The sequence below is a fragment of the Alligator sinensis genome, unplaced genomic scaffold, assembly GCF_000455745.1.
Source record: "Alligator sinensis unplaced genomic scaffold, ASM45574v1 scaffold1245_1, whole genome shotgun sequence".
NCBI classification, from domain to species: domain Eukaryota; kingdom Metazoa; phylum Chordata; order Crocodylia; family Alligatoridae; genus Alligator; species Alligator sinensis.
This window is the reverse complement of record NW_005843077.1, coordinates 210881-217547: the sequence shown is the minus strand read 5'-3', so window position 1 is coordinate 217547 and position 6667 is coordinate 210881. Positions and strand designations below refer to the sequence as shown.

General features: G+C 45.3%; 1 long non-coding RNA gene across 1 annotated transcript; it reads left to right on the top strand.

The window, feature by feature from the left end:
* The first annotated feature begins 4193 nt into the window (after positions 1-4193).
* Positions 4194-6442, top strand: LOC112548289. Its single transcript, XR_003092105.1, has 3 exons — positions 4194-4553; positions 5405-5508; positions 5985-6442. It is a non-coding gene; the product is annotated as an uncharacterized LOC112548289 (long non-coding RNA).
* Positions 6443-6667: the final 225 nt, after the last annotated feature.

The window sequence follows — 6667 nt, the reverse complement described above, 5'->3', positions numbered from 1 at the left end:
CTGAAACTTGAGAGCTTGCTCCTTGTTCTGCCACCACTGCGAACGGTCTAAGTCCATTCTCTTTGGAACCATCCTTCAGGTAGTCGAAGGCTACTATTAAATTCCCTCTCTGTCTTCTCTTCTTCAGGCTAAATAAGCCTAGTTCCTCAGGCTTCTCCTCATAAGTCATATGCCCCAGTCCCCTAAACATTTCCATTGCCCTGTGCTAGACTTGCTATAATTTGGCTACGTCCTTTCTGTAGTGGGGGGCCAAAAACTGGACACAGTACTCCAGATGGGCCTCCGTGCTGAATAGCAGAGAATAATCACTTCCCTCGACTTGCTGGTAATGTTCCTACTAATGCAGCCCATATGCCATTAGCCTTCTCGGCAATAAGGGCACACTGTTGGCTTATATTCAGCTTATTGTCCACTGTAAACCCAACATCATTTTTTGCAGAGCTGCTGCTTAGCTAGTCAGTCCCCAGCCTATAGCAGTGCATGGGATTCTGCCATGAGTTCAGGACTTTGCACTTCTCCTTATTAAACGTCATAACATTTATTTTGGTCCAATTTGTTAAGGTCCATTCTAGCCCTATCTTCCAATGTATCTATAACTTTCCCAAGATTTGTGTCATCCGAAAACTTGCTGAAGGTGCACTCCATCCCATCTTTCAGGTCATTGGTGAAGATGTTGAACAAAACCAGCCCCAGGATCGACCTCTGGGTCACTCCACTTGAAACCAGTTGCCAACTAAACATTAAAACATTGACTACTACCCTTGGAGCCTGATTATCAAGCCAGTTTTCTGTCCACCTTACAGTCCATTCATCGAACCCCCACTTCCTTCACTCTCTTGTAAGAATGTTTTGGGAGACCATATCAAAAGCCTTGCTAAAGTCAAATCCACTGCTTTTCTTGTACCCACAGAGCCAGTCATCTCATCATAGAAGGCAATTGGGTTGGTCAGGCATGACTTGCCCTTGGTGAATCCATGCTGACTGTTTCTAATTGCCTTCTTCTCCTCCAAGTGCTTAGAAATGGATTCCTTGAGGACGTGCTTCATGATTTTTCCAGGGACTGAGGTGAGGCTAATAGTTTTGTAGTCCCCCAGGTCCTCCTTCTTCCCTTTCTTAAAGATATGCACTATATTTTCCTTTTTCAATCATCTGGGACCTCTCTCAATTACCAAGAGTTTTCAAAGGTAATGGCCAGCAGGTCTTCAGTCACATCAGCAAACTCCTTCAGCACCCTCAGATGCATCATGTCTGGCCCCAACATGTCCAGCTTTTCTAATTAGTCCTTAACTAGTTCTTTTGCCATGGATGGTTGCTTGGTTCCTCCTCAAACTGTGCTGCCAGGCACAGTGGTCTGGGAGCTGACCTTGCCTGTGAAGACTGATGTGAAAATGGTATTGAGTACTTCAGCCTTTTCTGCATCTTCTGTCTCTAGGATGCCTCCCTCATTTAGTAAAGAACCCACACTTTCCCCTCATCTTCTGTTTGTTGCTGGCATATATATATAGTATCCCTTCATGTCACTTGCTAGCTGCAACTCCAATTGCGCTTTGGCCTTCCTGATTGCATCCCTGCATGCCTGAGCAATACTCTTATACTCCTCCCTAGTTGTTTGTCCAAGTTTCCTCTTATTATAAGCTTCTTTTTTGCTATTTAGTATACTGAAGAGTTCCCTGCTAAGCAAACCAATCTGGCCTTCTGCCATACTTGCTAGTCTTTCTTCCCATCAGAATGGTTTGTTCCTGTGCCCTTACTAAGGTTTCTTTAAAATACAGACAGCTTTCCTTGACTCCATCCCCCCTCAGATTGACCTCCTGGCCTTCTGCCATACTTGCTAGTCTTTCTTCCCATCAGAATGGTTTGTTCCTGTGCCCTTACTAAGGTTTCTTTAAAATACAGACAGCTTTCCTTGACTCCATCCCCCCTCAGATTGACCTCCATCCCCCCTCCCAGACTGACCTGCCCATTAGTTCCCTGAGTGAGTCAAAGTCTGTTTTTCTGAAGTCCAGAGTCCGTACTCTGCTGCTCTCCATCCTTTCTTTCCTTGGGACACTGAACCCAATCGTCTTGTGGTCACTGCTGCCCAAGTTGCTATCCGCTACTACATTCCCCACCAAGTCTTCCCTGTTTGTGAGCAGCAAGTCAGGAAGAGCAGGGCCCCTAGCTGGCCTCTTCAACACTTGCACGAGGAAGTTGCACCTACATTCCAAAAACTTCCTGGATGGCCTACATGCTGCTCTATTGCGCTCCCAGCAGATGCCAAAGTGATTTATGTCCTCCCAAGAACCAGGGCCTGTGATTAGGAAACCTTGCTAGCTGTTTGAAGAAAGCCTTATGCACTTCATCCTCCTGGTTTGGTGACCTATAGCAGACACCTACCATGACACCATCCTTGTTGCTCTCCCCTCTGATCCTAACCCAGAGACCTTCAACAGGCCTATCTCCAGTTTCATACTGGAGCTCTAGCAATCATACAGCTCTTTTACATAAAAAGCAACTCCTCCTCCTCTTCTCCTCTGCCTGTCCTTCCATCTCCTTCTGTAGCTCTTTTGCTTTCTCCTTGAAGGACACCACAAGGAGGCACAGCTCACATTGCATTCACTCCCGGACCTGGCTGTCACTAAAAGGAACCTGCAAGATGCAATCTCCACAGCATCAAACCAGGACCCGGGAGGAAACTTTGATAGTGAGCAGTCCTGCCTGGACAGACATCTCATAGGTGCAAGCAGAGGAAGTGTTGGCACTGGCAGTGGCTCTGGCATTGCAATATCTTCCAGCCATTTCTCTGGGTCTCTTAATCTTCTGCCTCTCTCTTCCTGCCTGTCTTCCAAGCAGACCTTCCCCCTGATAAACTCCCCTGTAAGCTGGCCTGTTCACTGCTTCTTGGTCCTGAAAGGTACCTTTTCTCCTGCTTTCTCTCACCAAGTGAAGAAAAGTGAGAGAGAGTTTCGAGGCCAGCTCCCTAGTGCAGTGGTTCTCAACCTTTTTGTACCGGGACCCATTTGTAAACATCAATGACTAGTCCCTACCCCCAGGCCCCAGTGTGTGGGGCAAGGTGGGGCATGGGGCAGCCCCAGGCAGACCCAAGCAGTCCCTCACAGCCTGCAAGGGAAAGGCCATGGTTTCCCATGCTTTTCTCCTTTCAAGGAGAATCCATTTTTAAAGTCCATTGATCTATTTTTAAAGTTTCTCCATGACCCTTTCATATATTCTTGTGACCCACTTTTGGTCTGCAACCCAAAGGTTGAGAAATGCTGCCCTGGTGCCCCCTCACTTTGGACTCTAGTTAAGCAAAGTGCTTAAGTATTGGTCTAATTCCTGAGTTTTAGCTACTTATGCTGAATATATGTAGGTTGACTACTCTTAATTAAAAGAAAGAGTTTACTTAAAGGCTCCCATTCAAAGAAGGGGGGCAGCATATTGACCTGCAAACTGACTTGTGAACTGCTTGCAAACTGCCCTGTTTGCTGTCCCTGTTCACTCACTCCCTAGGTGCTCAGAGAGTCTCATGTGAGTTCACCTGGCATAGTCTGAGGCATTGAAGTGGCTCTTACTCAATTCTCAGGTATCTGTGTCACTAAATGTGACTGTTCCACCCTGCCTGAGCCTCTGGAAATCATATAGAGTTGTTATATGCCAATGTCGTTATATGCCAATGTCTTAGCCTGAACAAATTTCAGTGCATTCTACACATGGGGATAAAACATGTAGGGCTGTGACCAACGTGTACTCATGAACACACAGATCTTTCCCAGGCCTCAATGCCACACATATCTGTGCCTAAGCCTTGTTCAGTCCTGTGGATCAGCACAGTCCAGTAGTCAAGCTCAAACCAGGCTGAAGGTACACTTCTGCTCTCTGGGGGTGCTTCTGCTTTGTAGTGAACAGCCTCATTTGTGTCAGTCCTGTTTGAGGGCATCTGGAGTCACCAGCTGGGTATATGGAGAGCACTAGTGAGCAACTGTGAGACAGACAATATGAGACAAGCCCCTGGGAGTCCCAGAGAGAGCATTGGTTAAGGACTGGGGTAGTTATGTTAGCAGGGTAGGGGTGGAGTGGGTTAATGGGCTGTAAACTGAAAGGACTGCAGGGAGATTTCCCCAGCTCTGACACTGACATTACACAATCCTAAAAACACTCTAAGTTTCCCAAGAGGGAACCCCGGCCCCGCAAATGTGACTAGCAAATGCAAGAACAATAGGCCAAGCAAACCAACCACTAGTCTCTTTAATGAACAAGATTCCTTCTACCAGGATCAAATTGCCATCAACTGGGGCTAGGTCTATGTGTCTCAATAGTTTTGTCACACCTGCTTTAAAATTAGGTGTTGTGAGATTGGAACAAGTTGGAAGGATTGAAAATGGTATCACTGATTGGAACCATAAACTGTGCTTTCATTTTAAGGTTTGCCAGCTTTCCCCTGCCCACAAAAATGGTTTTTCCATGGACAGAAATGCTACCGCTTTTCTAAGAAAACCCAGTCTTGGTTGAAGAGTCAAGCTGCCTGTTCTGCCAATGGCTCCAGACTCCTTCAGACAGAGAGCAAAGATGAGCTGGTAGAGTGTCTTCTTTTTGAACATGCAGTGCATGTTTTTGGTTTTTTGGGGTGAGGGGTGGGGGGGAGTTGCAAGGAAATCAGAAAGGAGTGGGGATGAATCGAACATGGTTTCCTTGGGCACCTTTTGTTTTGTTCATTTCTTTGAGGTCTATTCCTTTGCCCCTTGTCTCCTCTTCCTATCATTAGAAACAGCATTCAAGGTCCAAGCTATAACTGAATGCACTAGATTAGTATGTTCAAGGTGCAACTATTTCTTTGTCCAACAGCACCCATGAAAAAGTTATAGCTGGTATCACATACATAGATCTTTGACTCCCCAGCCCAAGTGATTTTTACAGATGAGTTAACTAGATGTGGCCTTCAGACTGAGTTCAGACCCAGGCTATAACTCTTGCCTCAGAGCTGCAGGGATACCCTGTAGCCCCTTGGCCATCATCCCTGTTAGAACTATTACTGACCTCTAAACTAAAACCATACACATCTCTTAGGGCACCACTCTATGTCACCCATTCTTTCCATAACCAGGGCACAGCATGTGCACACTGAGCCTGTACATTGTACTGTGTAGTTCCTGTACCTCAGAAGTGTGTCTGGGCAGGCGTTGTGCAACCAGTGAGAGTGAATAGAGCCCAGTTAGCAGAGTTTGGTTTCACATTTTCTAGAGAATCTAATGTGTTTGGAGAAGATGAAAACTATGCTTAGTCTGGAGAATAGAATGGCTCAAGCGTGAGGCTTCCTCAGCCTCGCAGGACTTGTTCATCTAATCACCACACCCAATATCTAAATACCATGGAAGTGGGCTGGGACAGGAGGCAGGTAACAATATGAACTGATTTTGTTCTTATTTAGGATTTGATAGATCCACTGGCAAGTTCTCACTGGATAGGATTGCTATGTGACAAGGTCAATGGAACCTGGGTTTGGGAGAATGGCTCAACTTTCACCAATGACCAGTAAGTTCCTGAAATATCTGGAAAGCACTTGTTCCTATAAGAATTATTGTAAGGCTTCCCTGGGGTGAGTAAACATGAACCTGAAAGACAGTCAGGCTCCCAAGGTCCTTAGCTCAGAAACATTTGCAATAATGGAAGTCAAAGATCCAGTATGAACCAAATGATCAAAGTGATGGCACTGAATTGTATAGAGGAAAAAGCGCACTACTATCATGGTGAGGGGTGTAATCTTTCCTGCATTGATTATTTATTTCTGCTTTTACTCCCTCACGAGCACTTATGGCAAATATACTCAAGGATTTTTTAGTTATATCCACTCAAGTTATTGACAGTTGTTCCATTAGCTCTAACAGTATTTGGCATTGCCTTCCCCTACAGTGTTTGGTTTGCAGAGAAAGAGAGAGAGTAGCAAAAAGGCAGTGATGGAGATATGACCAGAATGGCTGGAAGTAACATTATGATTATTTCTATTATAGGATCCCATTTAAAAATGGAAGCTATGGCGGGGACTGTGCAGTCGTGATACATGGAGGATTTTCCTCAGATGACTATTCTTTTACAAGACGCTACATCTGTGAGAAGTCAGTTCTTTCAGTAAAGCCTGACATGTCAGCATGGGATGGAACATGGATACCATGAGAATTGTGTCCCAGCGAACCACAAAGCAGTGAAAAACATCCTTTAATACAGACCGCTGCTCTCATTTTTTCCTCTTCAGGGGTTGGATTTATACTGTAGCAATTTAGCACATCTTGTTGTAATAGCATAGGGCTCAATCCTATTTTCTTTATCATTGTTGGTGATCACTCACAGTCAAGGATGATCACTCCCGTGGGTCAAGTAATGGGTTGTAGATGGGTTTGTTGATGGAAAAAGCCAATCCTAGAGAAGGTGACTATCTGGCAGATGCCACATGTGGTGATTAAAGGGAGGGTCAGACCATGAATTTCTCAGTCTTGTTTCCTTTCCTTCTGTTTCCGTCATTTTTCTGCCTACAGAGAGAGATGGTTTCCCTCAAAGTAAGATGTACCTTTTCTCATAAGGTGTCACCATGTAGCCCTGTCCTGGGCTAGTTTTTCCCAATTTGTGGTGTCAATGCAACACTTCTTAATGTTCACCTTGAGGGTGTCCTTGAAGTATTTCCTCTGAGCCCCGCATG